Source organism: Ruditapes philippinarum, unplaced genomic scaffold (genome assembly GCF_026571515.1).
Source record: "Ruditapes philippinarum isolate M1 unplaced genomic scaffold, ASM2657151v2 ctg4294_1_1_1_1, whole genome shotgun sequence".
NCBI lineage: Eukaryota > Metazoa > Mollusca > Bivalvia > Venerida > Veneridae > Ruditapes > Ruditapes philippinarum.
The window spans coordinates 90,480-112,257 of record NW_026867126.1 but is presented as its reverse complement, the minus strand read 5'-3'; the positions used below and the strand labels follow the sequence as shown (position 1 = coordinate 112,257).

General features: G+C 29.0%; 1 long non-coding RNA gene across 1 annotated transcript in view; it reads left to right on the top strand.

Moving 5' to 3' along the window:
• Window positions 1–12,703: 12,703 nt before the first annotated feature.
• LOC132734922 (uncharacterized) overlaps window positions 12,704–21,778 on the top strand; it is a 78,432-nt gene continuing 69,357 nt past the window's right edge. Inside the window, exon 1 of the long non-coding RNA XR_009626384.1 lies at window positions 12,704–12,841. This is a non-coding gene — a long non-coding RNA (uncharacterized LOC132734922). The remainder of the gene's footprint in view (window positions 12,842–21,778) is intronic.

Here is a 21,778-nt window from a genome sequence, read left to right as displayed (position 1 = left end):
AATAGAGATGAAAATACAATGTCCAACTTTCAAATCAATATCTGTGATAATCGATATTTCGACACACATTGCATTAAGGACAAATGTTCTATTCTGACAAATGATAAGGTATGATAACATTTATGTTTAATTCAAAATTAAATGAGCAGAAATTTCCAAGTGAAAAAGTTACAATTAAATCTGGCATGTTTGTACGTTTATGTTAACCAGATTCACTGTTCGCTTACATTTTAAGATGAAAACGAGATTGTTACTAATGGTTAATTTTATGATCAGAACCAGAGAAAATTTGCTGTTTCATTTCCATCAACCTTTCTGTGAAGTGAAGTTCTTCCACGTTTTTACTGTGTTTTACAATGATATTATACCGTCAAAGTACTCCTCTTTGATTTCTATTTTGACTTCCCTCACCTGGATTGTCTCTCTTTCTCTTTTAAAGCACTTTTTAATGTTATCTTTTTGCTTGTCAATGAATGAAATAATAAACAAGTAATTCATTACCTCACAATCGTTCTTTGGTTATTTTCTGTTCGATTCCCTGCTTGACTGTAGAACCGGATTGCATGGAATTTAGATACCACGAACGCTGCATTTGATTGTTTGTGTTTTCTCACATATTGTACAGCTTCAAAATTGAAATTCCAGCCGTAACGAATGAATAAACGGCTGTCAGGAAAACTATTTATGCAAATCAATTAGTATTGTCAGATATCTTAGGACCAAAATAACAGAAGATTATATTTGAATACAATAAATTGCAATCCTTTCAATATCAATCGTAGCACGATTGAAACCAGTCAGTCATAACAAAATGTTATCTGTAATGCCAGAAATATTTACTAATCTAACACATATATGCAATGCACGTTTGTGAAAATAACATAGAATAACGATTTGATATAGATAATTTGAAATGAAATATCTACAATTCAGTTGTAATAATTCATATTAAAACTGTATTTTGATAACTTCATTTGCCCACTCTTATATATTTATGTACGCTTCGTTTTTATGGTTGTAATCAAAGAAAGAAAATCACTACACTCTGTCATTTTAAGAATTTGAAACTGCTATATTTTGATACAGACAATAAGGCAGATTTTTCTTGAAAAAAAAAGATACACGTGTGAGTCTTATAAAAAATACCATTATTAAATAAAAAATGCCCTTGAATAACATCTTTAAAAAGGTATTTTATGTTTCAACCAAACTACATCTTAAAATGTATTTAGTTTATATGTTTATATGCATATATAATTAATATATTAATGTAATGCTAACCAGCGAAATAGCGATAAGTGGAATCCTTAAAGTACACCCCAAACGGCAGAATTGAAACGTTTGCAGGTTAGATTTGATTGAGTCTGTTTATAGACGGTACTGGAATGTGCAAGCAACCGAGTTTTATCCGTGAGGTAAAATCAATATTATACATAGTACGACTAGTAAATGATATAGCGATGCCGAATTATTTCCGGCGAACGTTTTAATTTTTATGATTCCGTTAATTTGTAAACTTACATATCAGTTTATTATCACGTTTCGTTATAAATCGCATATTTCTCTATTCAAAAAAAAAATTGTTTCAATTGTTAGCAATTACTAGCAATAATACCTACAACCATGAATAAGTTGTGTTCGCGCAGTTTTTGCATAGCCATTGAACATCTAGAGTCATCTTCTTTGCGCCTTTATGTCTTTACCCGCGCTTAAATAACAGTCAAATATAAATAACAATGTTTTTGTGACTCTTGGACACACGCTCTTGGAAGTAATCCAATTTTGCAATTTCTCAGTATGAACGAGAGCATATTTACTCAAAACAAACAATAATCCTCTATTTAATTATGGTTTTGTAGAAGAATTACCCACGCCAATGGTCCCTACTATGTTGTACATTCAATGAAGTAGGGAGATAATAGGTCGTTATAAACTGGCAAGAAAATAATTATTACTTGGCAAAGAAACTGTTTGTGAAGAGACTGTAATGTTATGGTCACAAATCATATAGTCAATTATTAGTGTATTGTATGTTATTACAACGTGTGTTCAATTCAGATGTTGATTAATAATTCTTGGAACGAAAATTGTAATGCAGGAGCTTCAATTGCATGTTGTTATTATTCTGAATAAATGAATAGTGTGTAATCAAAGTTTTTTAGTCAGTGTGTGATTGAATTGCAATGACGATATAATTTATACGTTTAAATGCATAATGTAGTAAATATACAGAGTTTGGTTTGGGAAAGTGGTAACACATAGTGTTCAATTTTATGTACATAGTCAATATACAGTATGTGATTGGATGTTAAAGTGGATGCGATCTAAACGTAACTCTCCGGTAATGACCTGAACTTTCATTTGATAAGCCTTACTTCTGCGAATGTAATATGCATTACATTCAGACTATGCCATATTGTGGAATAACAGTTGCTGCATCAAATAGATTAAATACAACAGAAACATCATAATCGCATTTGAATTTCTTTGAAGCTGTTAATTTTCATATATAATTCTTCTGGTAAATAGATTTCTGCTTCGAGGTGGAGCAATTCTCATAATGCAATTTTATAACTACTCTACTGTTAAATGTACATAATTCCTCAGAAACGAATAAATTTTACCTCCTTTACATAGGGTAAACATGAGTTTTATAACGGTTAATTGTGTTTTATGTATATTATATGCTTAAAACATGAAGAAAGTAGGGCTGAATGTGTAAAAGTTTTTTTGTTTTAAAAGTAGAAAAATGTAAACAAAGTAGTTTTTTTTACTTCCATATAAAATACTCAATTACTATATCTGTATCAATCGCCAAAAAGCAATAGACACAATCGATGGTACAGTAAATTAGGCAATTAGTATGTTTTTGTTTTTTAACTTTAACAGAACACCAAAAAGAAAATGATTAAGGGAAACAAAAAATAAAGTATTTCCAGGGCATTATGGGCCTTTAACAAGTGTTTCAATGTTTTGCCTGCCAACAACACATCTAGGAAACTAGTGATAATTTTAAACCTGGGGTTATAGGCAGAGAAATTTAACTATTTAACTTTCCATTTTTCACTGTTTAATTCAATTAAGGTTACCTTTTAGGGCAATTAATCTTCTCCTTTGTTCGCCTCCACACCCTAGAAAATTGCAATTGCGATATTTTATTTTGAAGGATACAAAGCAACATAATGACTAATGTCACAATTTAATGACACTACTAGTCTTCGTGTTTAGTTAGTTATTTTCTTTTTGGATTAAGCAAACATTTATCTTTGTGCCTCTTTTTATTCAGATTTTGAATACTTTATACGAATAGTATTAGTACTAAGTTGTTATGTGTACAATCTCTACGCCGCCAATTACCAATTTGTTCCAGTAATTGCTTAATTTACAGCAATGCTTTGGTTCATTAATCTATAAACACATTTTTAGTGTTACAAATATATGCGTCAAACAACAATTACAAATGTGCATTGAAATATAGAGAGAAAAAAAGAAATTTGGATGAACTGTACAAAATAGGAAATGTGACAAAATATATTAAGTCAATAATAAAATATCCCTTTGATAAGATTATAGCGAGTATTGTATATAACATTTTATAGAAGGATAATATATAGTGAAAGAAAAAGACGACAATATTTTGATTAAGTTAAAACAAAAAGAAATACGAACGGACGAAAAAGAAGACTGACAGCAGTGTTGATAATTTTCGCCATTTTTTCCACTGAGATATAAATCTGTTTAATAATAAATATTTTTGTTGATTATGACTTTTTAATGATGAGCAGTGTTTATTAAATCTATGAAACTACGTTTATCATCCAAAGTATGAAATTGTGCATGAAAACAATAAAATTGAAAATGAAAGCTTATACTGAATTTACCTAACATTTTTATATTATTTATAGGTATTGATATGGAAGCTACATTGCAAATACTAGTTTTATAAAGAAAGATAAAATAGTAACAAGACTGTCTTATCAGTAATCAGAATTCTACAAATAACAGTATTGATGATCTTCATTTCAGATATTATTTACAAACCTGCCATCCATCAATATGATATGTTCTTATCTTGGACCGTCTAATTAAATATTTTTAAAAGGCAGACGTCAAACACTGACCATGGCTCGTATGTACCCTTGAGAAATATAGATATTGGAAATACACAGAATAGACGACTGGACTAAAAATAACTTCCTTATAGACAGTTAATTAGCAAAATGGTAGGGAAATATTTACATTTAGTTTTTCACTGAGCAAAAAAATAAGAAGGCAATTTATTTCAATAAAAAATCTTGTCTCTTTATACCATTGTTTATAAATAAACTCATAACCATAATTGTGTAAACGTAAAACTCTGTTTTCTCTCTACCGACAATTAAATGACATGAAGAGAGGCGCGAAATGCCGCTATTGATAGATAGATACTTTCATCGCGAGGAAGAAGTGATATTCAACATGAGTTAGAAAACAGATTTTACGAATATTCAATGTTTTTTGTTTTCATTTTTGACCTATACTATCTACAAAGAGACTTTCGAAAAAGTATACTATGCCCCCGTGTCTTTCTTTATTTGTTTTATTTTTTTTTTCACTTAAAATTTGTTTTTTTAAATTTTATTCTACTACTTTAAAGGTTAAAATAATTATTTCAGCTTGTCAATTGGTTTGTAAGGTCCTAGTGGACCTTAACTCTTAAAAGTTAAAATAATTTACGACACCGTTATGTTTTGTATAAAAATATTTGTTTTATTTGCCATACCTAATATATTATACTCCAGACGTATTCTTTTTTAAACAGTCAAGCTTGTTGAAAAAGATGTTAAATGGAGTGTGGTGTGTCTGATAATTGTACTAGGCTGACATGAAGATTGCTTTTAATTAAACAATTATTTAAGTGCTTAACATTTTTTATGTTTTATCTTGGGAATACACAAGGCGAGATTTACGGTTAAGATTGTTTTTAATTAAAAAGGATTTCGTATTACTATATATAATGTATTTGTACAAATGATTATAATATCGCTCTTTGTTACAGTTGTTCATTAGTAACACGATATTATGAAATGTAAATTTAATTGAAAATTCTCTTTTCTAATTGCAATTCAATGCATATCATTTATCGATTGACTAATAATTTATACTGATAAAATAAAAGGATCTTATCTCCTAAAATAATTTGATTAAATATTGCAGCTGTCAAATGAATATGCAGATAAGGAAACAGTATGACCCGGACGATTGAAATTAGAATACTTTGCAAATGATGTGTTTAAAAACATATTGTTTAGTCATTATATTTTGTTATAGTACTCAGTCTGGCAAAGTGTAAGCACTTGCCAATATTTTCATTTTTTCATGCATTTTTATTTTAAATATTTTTTTTTATATTAAAATAAGGTCAATTGTATAATATGGTACATGCTGATTCAGAGTTGATATAGTAATTTGTCTGTGTCAATTGTCAGTTTCATTCAATATAACAGGTGAATTATAGCGTGTTTGCCAAAAAGAGAGCGTAGAGTCTGTTCATCTAATTTTAGACAGATTTCTACCCTGTAACCGGTTGGTTATGCGTGATTTGAGTTATTTATTCGAAATAAAACAATACGGATCTTTTAAAGTGTTTTGGAATATATTACGTTTTGAACGAATGGGTAATTGCTATCAATTTTAAAGTATGGTGACAGATTTCAAAATATTATGCTCAATTAACTAGTATACATTATTTATCTGAAATATTTGCACAAACTACGCAATTTTAAATTATCAACATTACATTTAATCATAGTTTTATTGATTTTAACGAATTATAAATGACGACTAAAGTTGGTATCATTAAATTCCTAAATTTTAGTTGCTACTTAAAACTAAGTATATTATGCCATGATACACAACACACACAAAATTCATTTCTTAATTTAAATGTATGAATTCTTCTTAAGTGTTGAATATTAAGTATCGCTCAAATCGGTATAAGGGGTCGTGAGTGACGTTGCACTTTTTTCATTATATCTAATGTAGAGACTCAATCAAACCGAGTTTTCATGTCATTTTGTTGTGATATATGCTTCCGATGGATCACACTTTATTTAGATTTATGATTGAAATATATATATCCTGTCCCTTTTATGATTATATACACACTTCATTCATTTTGGTACTCCTGAATGTGAACGTGTCTATCTAACATCTGTTAAGTTCTACCCTTTTTTGGTAGTAAAATAAATTGTATGTCAATTTTATATTCGTTTACTTTTCAGGATTTTAGTTTTATTTAACAAAAGTATTCGGATAATGTAAATAATATTTGGTTGTTTTGCGATAACATCAATTCATTTAATATGCTCTAGAAATTTTCATTTTGTTTACAAGAACCGGATTGAACAATTATGGCGTCCTATCCATTTGAGTGACAAAATAATAACTTAACATGTTAAAAAAAACTTTCAAGGCAGAAAATATGGTTACGAAACTATACAAGAACAAACCTGTATGAAAATGCCATTAAAAGTAGGTATTATATATTCCGGAAGATTGCATGCACTAGAAATGTAAAACTTATTGAATCCATTCACACGTTATATGGTAAACTGATGAAATAGAAAAAAACGAGTTTACCAAATAAACACCAAAGCAACAACGCTTTTCGGCAAATTGATATATTCAATATAAGACTTCATTTTATTTGTATTTTTCAGTATTTCGTTGGAACGGGACACTATTCTTATTGTTGGTCGAATACATTTTGATATTGCTCCGGCTCATCCTCAATTTGTGAAACTAATACTTTTAAATAATTTCTTTTATTTTAGCATTCGAGTATCCTTAACTATATGTGACATGATGAAAATGACCCCGGCCTTATCTGAAAGTTGATTGTTTTACTAATATATCAGTCTGGCCCATATATTTCAGACACTTTCCCAGGACTCGGCTGTGTAACACTACTTCAATACATCTATATAATTTGTACATATAAATTGCTAACAGATCAATTTCCATTGGGGTTACATTTTCATTTCATGTTTGTTGAACTCATTTGGAGTGTATTAATGAAGATGCAAGAATGTTTGCATACAATGTGACATTGATTAATTGAGCTACTGTTTGTAACATTTATATTCTCGAGAGATTTATTAGAATTATTAAATTAGTTATTCACCAGCTAGAATGTTGCAATATGACAGACTTGAAATATATCTAGTTCGGAATAAATGTAGTAGTGTAGTGAAGTTCAGAAAAAAAAACAAAAGAAAAACAAACAAGAAATACCTCCAACCACCTAGTTATTGTAACAAATATTGTTTTTAACTTGTATAAAACATGTAGAAAAACAATCAAATATTTTTATTATGTAACATATTAATACAACATTTTCTTTTCCGAACCGGAGAGAGCTCAAACACATGATCTCTGCTTCGCACCATGGCCTTCACATGATGAGTTTATCTTTCTAAATCACAGACTCCAGTGATAAATACATACATTTTATTTGCCCAAATTATCTAACAAGTTTTCGGATATACACTTTATATTATAAAGAAATAGTAAGACAACATTGACTGTAATATTGAAAGTCTTTGCAAACCTTATTAAAATAATAAAGGGTAATATACAACATGTCTTGTATAATTTCTATACAAACATGAACTCTTTATAATAGTTTAACTTAAAATATTTAAAGGCAAGATTGATATCAACTTTGTTGTTATATTCAGGTGACGATTTACCATTTACCAATCATGTTTGATAAAATACTATAGACCTTTTCATTTAAGTGATAAGAGTCGAGGATAAGTTACTTCCCTTATCGGATGTGACGTAATATAAGGATAATACTATACAGACAAAATTGTTCCAAAGATTCAAATTTAACCGCCTATGATACGGCTGCGTTTTTCATAATCTTTATAATGCTCTATTTTATGCAATACCTTGTTTACTTTTTTATTAGGTTACACAAAAGATGTTCAAAAAGCACTACACATTTCTAGTTAGAAAGATATATATTGCTCGTCAAAAGTTTTACTTATTTGAATCTATAATATGCGTATGATTAATTCCAGGTACTGAAATACGCTTTATTGTTCCTAAAATCATTTACAAATCGCTATCTTATCATTCAAAATACCTTCACATTGTGATTTTGTCTAAATCGCTTTGAGTGCATGCATTTATGTTGTGATACGTCTGAGAGAAACGAAATGCAATTATGTGAAGAAAAACAATAACCATTTGCAAAGTTGAAGCCCTATTTTGCATATACATGAAGTATATAAAAAGATTACAATTAATGTTAGATATTCTACATACATTTTCTACTATCTAATAATAAGCAGCATGTAAAAATGGGAATGTGAAACAAAAATAAATGACAAAAAGTTTCTAGCCACATCATCGAGTTAGTGAATCAAATGTTCAAAAAATCCTAATACATACTACGAATAACGGATTTTTAAAACAATTTATTTAAAATAAGACGACAAAAAACGCTATATATACTATTCGTTCTGTAATGCATTGTATAAATTAAAAATAAATAATAACTGTACTAATGTAAATATAGAGACAATAGATATTGCATAACAAAGGGTGTATTTAATTAGTATATTAACTCTATCATTCTTACAAATATGTCTACATTTCACAACTAATGATACATGTAGAAGAAATTGATGTTTCTATAAATTTAACAGTGCCTCTCTGCGTTAATTGAGACTGATTCATATAGTTTTATATACACGGCTGCTGTCAATATGAAGAAATCTCACTTTTTTCTTTAAAAAAAGAAGTTTCGTTGCATTAAAAATTAGTTATAAATATTTCAGGCATAGTGATTGGCCGTATATAATCGATAGCAATTTAAGCGCTTATAAAAGGACCATATAGCCTGTCACAATTATTTATAACTAATAATATCCATGGGTCTTTCATTGGTCTGTACACAGAAAATGTTTATATGCCACTCCGTTGTGTTGATTTGCATGCTGTTTATTATAGCAAATGTCTACTGAAAAAAATCCATAGATACGTTGACGACCATTTTAATAAAATGTAATAAAGAAGATGCTATCAATACCAAGAAAATATATCACAGCGTTGAAAAACATAGGTCACTTCATCAGTCAGTTATCCAAATATCCAACTATATCCATGCAGATCGAATCAAAGCACGGTTCACAAGAATTTATCACTAAATATGTAATTGAAAATGACTTAAATATCTCGATATTAGCATAATGTACGCTCCTGGTGTCCATATAAATACCACGGATACTTGTCTATTAAGGATTATTTTAACCATTAAAGTCAAACGCAGACTCTGTTTTCTATTTAAAATTATTTTAAATTAAAAGAGAACTAGAGCTATCTTAAAATGACAACATAAAAGTGATTGTTATCTGAAAAAGAATTTGTTCATTCAAGATTTTATTATATACAGCGATGGAAGTTAATAACTAAGTGTGGTAAGATTAGGATAATGGAATTAGGGAATAAACTTTGATATATATGATAGGAAGTTTTTGTTTTATTGACACGTTAAATAAATTATGTTTTAAAAAATCAAATACTGAATTCTTAAAGCCGGACTAAAACTTTTACGGTAGGTAACAGAACTCTTTATCGGTTTTACACATTTTTTAATCATCATTTAATTGTGAAATTCGTGTTATTATTATTTTGTCCTTTACTTTTACATGTAATTTATGAATGGAATGATTGATACCCGAACCAATGTTTATACGTTATGGACAAGTATGATTGCTGAATTGCGTTACAAATGTGTTTGTTGGTTATTTATTTGATACATAATTTAGTTTGAAGTAGAGGAAAAGGGAATATTACTAGAACGTCCAGAACAAAAAAATAAATAAAAATTGTGCAAGACCGTTTGATTGAGTCTGTCATGGACTTTACAGGAAAGTGGAAGGCACCATTTAACATGTAACATTTTGAATTTGAAACATCCGCATTATTTCCAACTCAACATCTACCATTACTATATTGTTACGGACAAAAGTTAAAGGCGTAAACTAGATCAACAATTTTTCAGTAAGCTTAAAGATAACAAGTTTAGTTAATAAGTGCTGAAAGAGAGAAAAAAATGTTATAAAATAAACAAAATTTTAATTTGCTAAATTGCTCGATTTAAACTGATTTCCCACGATAATTCTTTCAGGGTGATTGTAATGAATTTTATGATAAAATGATACATTACACGTGTAAGAATTGTACTTTTTTCAATTATAATTATACATGTATATGTTTCGTGTCACTCTTTATCCTACTTGTACTGAATTAAGATCTAAACAATTGTTTTACTCTTAGACTAATTTATTAAGCACACATTTATATATATTTGTGTTTGGCAGATGCAACATTCACATTTTCATTACTATATGGTAAAAAAAAATAACTGTGCCTATAATAACAATGTGAATAATTGTGCTCACTCACAGTTAAAACCGAAAATAGTATTGTGCATTAGTTTCTACAATAAAATATGATAAACAAGATCAACAAGGAAAGGCGGCGTTCAATGAACGCAAATCCATGTCTATCTGTAAACTACACCTTTCCTTACACATATCTTGCATTGAGATAGAAATAACTTATACTTATAGTATGGCTAAACTGAATTTTGTATAATAAATGGATGTTCTGGTGGTACATGTATATACCGATACAGGTTCAAACTATAGTCAAAACCTATTTTAAGGATACTGTAAAGTGAAATAATGCTTATGCATATTTTCGTTGTAAAGTTGATTTGAATTAGATATAAATTACAAAGGTTCACAACGGTATAAGAATAAGAGTGTACGTGTGTGTGCGTGCGAGCGAGTGTCTTTGTGTGTGACAGTATATAAATAACAAATGGGTTTGAGGGTAACATATCATCCCGAGGAAAACACTGTTACCCGAGGCGTAGCCTCGGGTAACATTATTTTACCAGGGATGATATTTTTACTGTTACTCACAAACCCATGTGTTATTTATTTTATTACCCCGAACAAAAATACTGTGATAATCTGAAATTGTCAACTAAATCTAACTGTAACAAAAATAAACCTAGAGTAACAATAACTAAACTGTCCTTACCTTTTAAGTTTTAAGTGTACTTTAGGCATACTTGAGAAGTTTTCTTTTTCTTTCATTCTTTAAGCAAGTGATGATATCTACAAATCATAAACATAAATAAGCTAGGTTTTATTCAGAAAACAAAACACTAACCCATTTACACGGTTATGATCTGTGAAATCTTATCCTTCTGTTTCCAGATTATTCTTAGCATGGTTTTTGACAAAATAACGATGATATCCTATGTCTGTCCACCATATCTGTAACGTTTCACTGATTAAAATTGTTAAATAATCCTTTGTTGTATGCTTAAATCGTCTGCATGTTCCAGTTTGACACATAATTATTTGCATTGCAATTACTTCCGTTGAAAACGGATGTTCATTTTTTGACTATTCAACAAAAAGATAGTTTATACACGAAAAGCACACCAGGGTGCGAACAACTAAATTTTATGGGTGTCATAGTTACTCCAGAGAAGAAATTGATGTCCTATCGGGGTTTAACGTCGAAAATAAGAATGAATCAAGAGAAAAATGGCGGCCATTTTATTTCATTTTATTTAGAAAATAGACCACGTGACCAGATCTTATACTGTTAAAAAATACTGTTACATAGGTAACAGTACAAAATTCTTAGTCACGTGGTACACTTGCATTAACAGTAAAAATGACTCCCAGAGGCCTATGGGAAATTAGCATTACGAAAAAAGTGAGGGGTAATAAACTAACATATTTAGTCGCATATGTTTTAATCCGCGTGAGAGCAAATCGTAAATTCAAAATGTATCAAAACCTGACTCAGATGCAAGTATAATATATTGATGGACACAGTGCAATATTTGATTATTGATTTTGATTAATTCGGAATACATTGCATTACGTTTTCTAACACATGGGATACCATTTACTCAATACTGTGTTAAAAGCTCGCGTGGGATTCTAGTGATATCATCACCGAAGACGTCAAATGATTTATTGTAGTTACGAAAGATAAGGGAAATAATTAAGCTTATCTGATGATCGGTTATTATCGAGGGTTATAATGTTGGTGCCTAATGCTTTATTTCACAGAGCTAATGTTCTTTAAATATTTAAAGAATGACGTTAATTTTTACATAATGCAATGATTATCATCAGTTAAGTTTACAGATTATGTGACTTACTCGAGTTGCAAAAATGACAACGTATTCGTATTCGTATATCTCTTGCTTGATCTATAATAAGTTAAAATACTAACAATGAAACAAACAAACCTTATAACTGAATATATTCATGAAATGAACTTTGATGTAATAAAATGTAACAAGGAAATTTTTGAGATTGCGGTTTTATTTTTCATTATTTTTTGTTTTGTTTTTTATTTGACTGACTCATTCCCTTAAGCTAAGATTAACAATGAGTGAAACATACTTATTATGCATAAGAGGGTCAATGATTAACATTTCATTTAATCAATAACATTTTTTTTTACAATTGTCCTGGTAGCACAAAAGATGCTGCAAGCAAAATGATCCGGCAAACTGCTTTTTAACTTTTAGATGATTATTTTTTTGTATTTTAATTCGTGAGAAAATAAGATAACAACCCGGGAAAATTTTTTGTAAAAGTATACAATGGCTGATTATTTCATAAAAATATAAGACTTTTATCTTTAACAACGTTTTGTTATCTTATTTGTTTCAGGATTGAATAGGAATTAGCTGCTGAAGACGCATTGAAACATAAAGCGTGATTCATAGAAATCTTTCGGGAAGGTAAGTTATGATACAGTATAATATATTGTAGTTTCTTGCGGGATATAATAACTATGCATTATAAAAGACAAAATTGTTATACATTTTGGCTAATTGAGTTATGGAGAGATGATAAAGTGATAATTGAAGAATAAAGTATCTTTGTTTCAGACTATTCTATTATAATAATGACTTAAAGAACAAAATGCATGTTTAACAGATAGAATAATGACTTAACTAAATGCACAACATAGAAAACAATCAAGGTGGTTAATGTTAAAAATGGTTAAATAAGTTATTTTTTGTGATATATAGTATAGTTGTAAGTTTTTTTGCGTTGTTTTTTTTTCTTGAGAATAATGTTGTATACATTGAGACAGTATTATGATCATGGATATTTTGTCAGCAAATTATATTATTTATTTGCATTCACTATGCACATGCAATCGTAGGTCGTTATGATTTGCATACTAGATTAAATAATGTTCCGCAACAGAAAAGAGTTTTTTCCTTGTAAAATGCATTTACTACAAACAAGATAAAACGCGACTTAAAAAGGTAAATGTTGGTATATCTGAAATAAAACATAAATATAAAGGCATTCTTAATATTGTTAAAAAAACATTTTATTTGTAGGTATTTGTAACAATAATGTAACTATGGAAAGACCTTGTGTGTCTGGTGGTTTTAACCATCCTACTCAAATATATCTCATGGAGTCCGTTATCACAAAAGAATGAATGCTTCAAAAACCTTATGACCTTCACAAACAGTTATATAAACAGAACATAAGTTAATGTCTTGACTTGTGCATAGTAAGTGATACAAAGTACTAATCAGTACAATATATCTACTATCAAATACATTAACAATGTATTTCAAATACAACAACCAATTGAAGGTTCTGTGTCAAATTGAATTTAGACTTCAAACATTACTAATTGGAGTGATATACCAAGGAACGTGAATAATAAACGTAATTAGTTCCCAAAGGTATGTGCCATCGCTTCCACATCTCTCGGTAAATGAATAATGCAAACAAATGCATCAAATTGAATTAAACAGAGAAATAATGACCATAGAGTGACAAATGTGAGTTTATATTAGTCATTAAATAATCTTATTAACGTTGATTCTAATATCAGATTAGTGACATGATCGTTGATAATAAACTTGTTACATACAGCTTTGTTTCCATTGAGTATTGTTAAATTTCTGTATGTTACAATTATCGTAATACAATTATAGAAATGCATCGAGAAACAAATTATGACGTGTATACGTCTTATAATATGCGATAAAGTTGTTAATATTTACAAACATTTCATCTTAATATATTAATTTTATATTATGACTTGTTCATAAATCATAGAGTTATGCCATGATTGTGTATCAATCAAAACATTCTATGATAATGATATGCAAAATGACAGCAATCAGTGTTTTGTGTCTTGCACCTTGTAATGAATGGTAATTGCGCACGTTGTTATCACATCATATTCTTTTAAATTAAAATAATTAAATAATTAGTTCAAAGAAAATCTGATAAGTTAAAATATCGCATGTAGCACAAATAAAATAACTAAATTGACTGCATGCTGATTTTGTAAAGAAAAATTTCATAACAATGTTCAAATACTTATCAAAAGGTATTGAAGTTACTCATTTATATGAATCTAGGTCTAAGGAAGCACAAAACACAATGAAAACAATGACAGCAAAAGTACAAAAGTAGGAGTAAGCTTAAGGTTGTCTTTGTTTAGGAATATTTTGAATATTAAAACAACCTAAGTAGAATTTACGAGGGATGAATATAGTCCTATTGCCCTGACTGATGTAAGCTTATTCTAAATCACGAATGTTACTTTAGAAGAAATGATTTCCCATGAGCTTATAAATTGCCGATTGAATATCTCTGCTCATGAAGATTGAATCAAGAATCTAATCCCAATCTTTTGTTAGAAAAGAAAACTTAATATTCTTAGAATATCTCGTGGCAAAACATTACAAATTTTATAAAATTATGAATTTGATTTATGACCATATATTTTGTTTTTGCAATAACGTAAAGATTTTGTGTGCATTTTTACAGTTTAAACATTCTGTCTAGATTTGTGATTTATTTCGCTCCGATTGTGCTTGAAAATATTTGAGATTGTATTATATTAAATTATAAAGAAATCAAGTGATAATTAACGGATAGAACAGTTTACACACATAGCTGGTTAGTTAAAGAGCCGATTAAATTTTGGACGTATATATTTACATGTGAATGCGAAAAAAATGTCGCTGATATCCTTTTTTCTATTTGACTTGCAACTATAGAACATGTATGTCTTGACTAATCTATTGTAACTCATCTTAATTAACCTTTTATGTATGTAATTTACTTTTATTTTGTTTTTATATTTCTTTCGGTCAAGTGTTGTTTCCTGTTCCTATAGGAAACAAAAAACAAATAAATATAACTATTTCAATAAGGTAAACCTATAACATGTAAGAAAAGTAAAAAACATTTCAAGTCAAATTATTTTATTGTCGTCTGTAACTAGGCTTGTAAAACAAATCAAATCGCATCTGTCGAAAGGCAAGCTTGATGATATTGCTGTTTTAATTCTTGTGTTGTAGCAGCTATGTTCCAAGTCTAAAAAATCAATTATATACATCGGAGATTTCTTGTTTTCCATTTATTTATTTGCGTATATATGAACATGAGCATAACTGTAAAGATTGCAAAATCTAGAGAATTACAACTAGTTTAAATTGGTAATCGATTCATAAGTAATAGAAAAGAGGGAACATCGAAGTATGTTAACTGTAAGATAAAGTCGGACCATAAGGGAGACTTTTAGACGAATTGATATGAACAACTACGACTACTATAATTACTGACTACTTCACACGTGTGTTGAAATTGTATTTTTAATTATATCATAACCACAACCTTAATGACATGGACAACGATCTTTAAGGTAACATTTTTATTAATACAATATTAATTTGCACAATTGTTGGCAATGTTTTATTTGTTCAGAAATATCCTTCAGCTAGGAAGTGGTTCTACAGAATAGGCTTTTCTTTGTTCATGTTTGATAAAATGTCTCCCTTTATTGAATACAATTTTTAATATTACTGGGTCTTTCATATTAAAAACAAAGTGACAAAACAATAGACTTTTTATGTGTTTAAATGAAAAAAGATATATTGACAGGCAGAACAATCAATCGTCTAGTATTTCTTGTTAATTTCAATACTAGGGTGTGACTTTCATTTTGAATCCGCTATGATGTGTTATTTACCATTAAACGTTCACCAGCTTTTCCTACTCTTATTTATAAGCTCGTAAGATATGTTATGTACCGTCTTTTTCATCTGTAAGTCGGTGCTAAATCTTGTTTTTGCAAGTAATAAAGATATAACGTATTGTATTTATTATTATTTCCTGCGTTTAACAGCATGATGATACAACTATTTTTGCAGTAAAATTGTTGCAGTTGCAGTTACGTTATTCATTTTGTAAGAAAATATAAGAAAACCAAAACTCAAGACGTTGCGTACAGTAAAATATGTTTGTTATTTTTAATATCATCTGTTATGAATAATTAAACTATTAATATGTTATGGCAAACTTTAAAAATTTGCAATGCTTTTTTTATTACTTTCGTCTTGATTGTATCGTCATATTGTATAAATACTGTCGAAATAATAATGTACTGATAAATTCACTTAAAGTAGACCATTGGTAATGCATTACCTCCACTTTGGAGAGTATCCAAATAGGCAACTACATTGAAATAGAGGGGCGTGAGTTCAAACCGCAGAAGGGCCAACTTTTTTTTTCTTTCTTTTTTTTCTTTTTAACATTATTTATGTATCACTTTGATCCCTTATGGAAGAAAAAAGTGTTTGATTTAAATTATATTATTATTGTAGGTATTTATTTGCTGAATAATGACAAAATTTATAGTAAATACATTGAAATAGGATACCAGATATTTTCAAAGTGTAATAAAAACTGCACGGTGAAAGTATTTTCTACTTCGCATGATCAACCAATATACTTTTAAGAAAATTTAGGCCAACTTTGAAAACAGCCCCGCATTGTGGTTTGTTTTAGGGATATTTTGAATATGGCTTTTTATATAGGGAAATGGTCAAATTAGTGTTTAAAGTGGGTGGGATAAGGTAACATTTTTATACATATTAAGAACATTTTGTTTAGAAACAAACATTTTGCTTGTGTAATTTGTTACCTGAATGTTATTTTTTGTTTCTTAACAATGAGCAATAGGAAAACATTTTTCATTACATTGATTTTATAGATTATTTAGAGTTTCCTCATTTCTGATAATAAGCCGTTCTAATGGCAACGTCTTAGTTCAGAAATATATCCATAACTCATAAACCACACGGTAAATTTTATTTAAATTTTGCATACAGGTGACGTGACCTTGAAGACATATAACTATCCTATGGTGTCAATTACACAATTCCTTATAGTGCCCATTACCCATGGTCTACCTTATAGTGACAAAATGGAAAATATACAAGTTATATAGTGTGTTAAAGACAAGATTATGCACATGTACGCACTAATTTCCCGCCATATTGAAGTTTATGAAACAAGATTATACATTATCAACATTTGGATTCCTGCCAGATTTCTTTTTGACAATGTCATACCATGATTTAATATAGTTGTAAACCGTACCATATACATTTGAAAACTGATCTTTTCCCTAAGGGGGCGTATCTTTAACCATCGGTTATGATAATGCAAAAAATTTATACTTTTATAAAAACACGAAATTTGGAGAAAGTGCCCATTCCCAGGTTGGTTGGTCATTACTAAGAATTTCTCGTTATTTCTTGATTTTATTCAGCAATTTATTTTCACGGTGGCTATTTTTTAATTTTAACATTCCGTGTGTTACTCTATTTTCCAAATTTTAAAAATGTATCAAAATGCATTTTTTCATTTACATATTTTATTTTATAATAAGCATTCATGGCGTTAAAATCCTCCCAATGATTTTGGTGAAAGATGTGATTATTTTCCCCAACGCTTTTGATAAAAAAACACTTTTTTGGCAAGTAAAAATTGTTTTAAAAATTTAAAACACGAATAGTAGATAGAGAAGGAAATAAAAACAAAACATTAACTCAAAATCAACATGTTTTCATAGAGTCGTGTTTGTGAACGTAATCGCAAATGAATTGCGCATTAAAGTAATTAATCAAGTCATCGTCATTCATTGGAAAAAAATAGAAGTAAAAGTTTCCAATGTGCAATGGGTTGACAAAAGTTCCGCAGTGGGGGAGCGCATCATGTAAGTAATGTGACCATGCAATTTTTTTAAGGTTTATGTAAATAATTTATGCATGTCATACATGTCATACATACTTACACATTTTTTCGTATCCTAGATTATACTAAAATAGAAGAAAAGTTTCATGCAGATGGAAATTGGCATTTGCAAAATAGGCATCTAAACGACCAAACACCGAATAAGGAGGGTACAAAGAAAGAAAAAAATACACAGACAAACCGAAATCAATAAAATGTTATGTCTAACAAGATACGGACACAATTCGTTGTCCTGATAATGTATGATACTTCACACATGTACCTATATACCGTTTTGGGAACGGTAGGGTACTTTGAACATTTCACGATAAAAGTGTGCTCAAAATGTGAACATCAAATTAATAGAGTTTCAGATAACCTGTATTATGTTTTTGACATCAAAATAAGTGAAAATAAATATGCAAATATATTTAGTGACTGCAAGTACTGTTTAAAAATCTGAATATAAACGCATGCAATACTGAGGAGCGTTACACAAACTTACCTAAGTTATTGAAACTGAAGTTTGAATAAAACTTACGTAATGGCCACGTTTTTACGGATTAATACAGCTACATTTGTCTACCTAATATAATTTATTTCTTAATTACAAATTTTAGTAAAGGAAAAATGATTTCCCTTGAGTATAAGATTGCATATTGATATTTTTTTCGTTTTGGGATGAGAAATAACTACTCATAAGTAAAAGTACATTTCTTGAAAATATCTGTAGAATCAGAATACAAAAATGGTAGTTATGAAAAAGATGTAAAAGAAAGATTCAATAATATATGTAGCGACCATGTAGCAAACATATGGTATTAGCATTTGAAATTGAACCATTAAATACAGTTAAGTACGCACGTAAACGATAAACGTTCGGATTCAATATACACCCGGACTTCCTTGCAAAAAATTTTGACTTTATAGTGAATCAAATGTTAAAGGCACATTATGCGTCAGAAACAAATGTATTTTCCCTCCTTAGAAAGGGCAAACATGACTTTTATAAAATTTCAACACTGTTGTTAAGGCATGTTCGATGTCTATCACATGAAGGAAATGGCGCTGAATGTGAAATTCTTTTTCTGAAAGAACAACAGCAAAATATAAACAAAGTAATATGTTGTATTCCACACAAAATACTAAATATTTTAAATTGAACTTATTGACATAAATTACTAGAAAGAAAAGATTGGTAAGGTAACTGTCTAATGAGTAACATTTTAGGTACTAAATATGCAACAAAAATAAAAAAAAAAGCTTTTGAGAAATAACAATAAACTATTATTTGGGCATGGAGTGCCTTACAGTTTAATAATTATTTATAATTGTCCTTAATACCTTGATTACGAACATTTCAAAACTAGTTCCAAACTGGCAGGAGACATGGATAATATGTCATTCAAAGTTTAATAGTTAAGATTTTTTAATTGTTAACATATGAACAATGTCAATAACTGCGCGGGCATATGACGAAAAATGATAACAGTAAGAGGAAATGCGGGGAATCAGACTTAAATATCTTTTAGGCATTGCATAATAATTGAAAGATACACCATATATTCTTTGGTGCTATTTTTTATATTGCCATGTTTTATTTTAGGTTGAAAATCATTTTATGATGCTTGCAAATATAGTGTTTTCTTTTTGACAATACACTGATTGTCAATTGAAAATTTGTGTGAAATGAAGCATGTTACCTGTCAGCAAATGCACACAATTAGTTGAATGATGTAATCGTTCCATAGCGAATGAATTATATTAAATGTTTCACAAATACGGTGAAATATTTTATTTAAAAGCACTAAGCACAAGAAAGTAGTTTTAAGTGGATGTTTCATCCATTTCAGTCTTTGACAAAAATTATTACTTCTATGTTCTGATATGTCATAATTGTTACTAATAATTATGGCCTATAAAACTTTATATCAAACGTTTGATTTGTTAAATAAAGTCGATGTATCAACATTCGTCGTAGAATTGTTTAAAATTGCAAATGTTTTGCTTTCATAATTAAACAAGGATTTACATCTTCATACGCCTTTGCTCCTCTAAATAAAAACAAACAATTCTAAATTAATACCATATCAATGGAGTTTGTACGCACAAAGATTTTTTTATTTTATACCGTAATGTTGTGTTTGGCGATAGTCATGATTTATGGATTCTGAGATCAGTAGAAGCATTTATATTACATTATGTTGTTTATAGTGTTTATGCTCGGATCAATTAAGCAGTTATATGACTCTAATTATGTAAATTTTCTAGAACTTTAAGTGCCTCTGATAATCAAATCAGTATGTTTTCAGACAATAAATTGTCAAACTTAAAGTAAAATTACTTGCATTAGTCTCGGCGGTGCATGGTATTTTCCTATAGAAACTAAAATATTGGAATAAATTATTGCTGTTTGTGTTGCGGTATAAACAGCGTAAACAATGAAGTGATAATTACAATTATGACATGCTGATCTACGCTTTAGTGCAACAAATGATTTGAAGTTAAATATGTAAATTAATCACTTTAATTGTACACAAGAGATAACACAACATAGCTCTTAATTACATAGTCAAAACATTACATTAGCTTTAATCAATGAATGATATATTTCGTGTAGACCCATCGGAGAATGAAAGTAAATTAACAAAGTATACACAGATTTTCAAATATAATAAACAGGACTTTGTTTTTCTTAATCTAACCGATTAATTATTATTGAGTATGTTTCTATAAGGAAGCACTTTGATAACACTGCTATTCAGCAATCTACTAAGTCACGTAATAAAGGAGGTAATGTCTGAAACTGCCTGTAATGAATCAGTCACAATTTTCATCATAGTCAATTAAGTATGCGTGGAATAGCATAGGGAATTGACAGTGTTTATATGTTCTTGACCTGCCATATTAATGTAGTGGATACTTTTGACATATTCGCATTGCATGGGTTTCTTTCGCAGTTTCACAAGTTGTTTAAATTGTTTAAATGTTTGATGAAACTGTATTTCATTATTTACATATTAACTTCATTAAGATAATTGTTTAGTACATTCACAAAACTAGGACAATCCATAGAGAATACGAAGGCAAATACTTTTTATGACTTATAATTCATATCTTCCTTAAACAAGCACACATACTAGGATGAAATGTGCATTTACATTGACTTTCTATATTAGTTATGATACTATTACTATTGCCGATTAATATTGCGAAGGAGTTTGTCGTTGAAATGTAAATAAAAATAACTATTAATTAACAAACGATCAAATATCAAATATTTGTCAAGTTTTTATAGATAAACGAGATAAAAGAGCTTTTTGAAAATATATCTTTACATTCAAGAATTAATACTATATCATTAGTATTTGCAAAATTGTTTTAAATAAAATTAAACATATTAAAACCAAACACAACATCATTTACCTTCTCCACAGTCATTTTTGTTGATGTTGAAAGGCGATGATTTCAATAGTAAAAGTAATCTTATAAGTAGCATCCGGGTATTTGTAGCATTTATGCAATAACATTCATTTTGATATGTAATTTAACCCGTCTCTTTTACACAAACAATAATGGAATAAAGCTCTAATGTGTATCGTCAAAACATG